The following is a 1,556-nucleotide window of genomic DNA, read 5'->3' on the forward strand; positions in this document are numbered from 1 at the left end:
TGATGGCGTCAAGTGTGGCAGCAGTAGTGAGGTTGGCCCAGGATCGGACATTGTTTCGTTCTGCTGTGCATGGGGTCACTATGAGTCGGTTCTGACTTGATGGCACCTGACAACAACAACAATTATGTTTCTATTTCCTTGAAATCTATTTTCTGGAAACAGCCATCAACAGCTTCCTGGTGTTGTCTTCATCGTCCTATGTTTTGAGACAAAAGGCTCCTGAGATCTCAGTCCCTATGTTATGAGACAACAGGGTTCTGAGATCTCAGTTCCTATGTTGTGTGACAAATGAAGTTAGCCACTGAAGTGGCTACCTGATGTAAACTCTACCTGATGTAAAGTTCAGGGTAGATATAATGACATCACAAAAAATTTATTAAGATACATTGCTATCTCTCTTGGAGAATATGCTAGAACATGCAATTCATCAAACGCTTACTTTGTGTAATAATCACATTATTATAAAGTACTTAGCAAGCCTCATGTTTATGAAAATTCAAAGAAATGTTCATATAAATAGATCTTCCACCCACTTTTCTTGACATATTCTTGAAATTTATTAACGTTGGCTTCTCCTTGCTTTGACTAAATTCAAATTGCATTTCTGAGTTGTTCCGTACTCTAGGAAGAAAACCATACTATACGTGTATGAGATATTCCAATGGTCTGTTATTCAGTAGCAGTCCTTCTGATCATGCTTCTCTCTACCCTTACTCTCTGTAGCCTGACACTGTTGTTTTCTAATCAAGGTCCTAGAACAACTAAAGCGTATGGCTAGTGAATATATGACTACACTTTTACTCAACATCAAAAATCATATTCATATTTAGCAACAAGCTATGCTTGAGATTAAAAATTACTTTCAAGTTCTTGGAACCATGTATGCATTGTTTATAAATTCATAAAACCTTTTCAATCACTTGACTCTTCTTTTGGGGTTGTTCTCACAACCCCAAAAGTTGTTAAGTGCCGTCAAGTTGGTTCTGATTCATAGCATATAGGGTTCCTGAGGAGTAACAGATGAGTTCAAACCGCCAACATTGCTGCTCAAACCAACCTTGCTGTCCGGTGCTTATCTTACAGTGCCACACATAACTGTTATTAAGTGAATTAATTTTATCATTAGTTGGAATATCAGGTAGAAAAAAATATCCTATGATGTGAGAGCCCCAACTCCCATACTAAGAACTAGGCTTTTCACGATGAGAACAACGCCGTTACTCATAGCGGTCTCAGATTTTCTTTGGACTAGACCACCCTTCTTTGGGGGTCTTTTGCTGCCACACCTGAATCTTGCTCATACGTATACCCTTCATTAAATTTCTCCCTGCTTCACTGACTGATTAGTAAGGACTCTGAACAATGAGAATCCTTTGAAGGGTAAGGGTTTCTGTGGTTGGGAGGCTATCTATATCTAATTTTGGGATTCAGCATTAAGAAAGCTGACTTACTCATCAATGTAAGCTTAGTTACCAGTATCAATGCCATCAAAAATAAAGGCAGTATCTTGGTTTTCATTGGTAAACATCTGTTTCCTTCTATATGTTGTTGTTGTT

This window comes from Chrysochloris asiatica, unplaced genomic scaffold, assembly GCF_000296735.1.
Source record: "Chrysochloris asiatica unplaced genomic scaffold, ChrAsi1.0 scaffold00037, whole genome shotgun sequence".
Taxonomy (NCBI): domain Eukaryota; kingdom Metazoa; phylum Chordata; class Mammalia; order Afrosoricida; family Chrysochloridae; genus Chrysochloris; species Chrysochloris asiatica.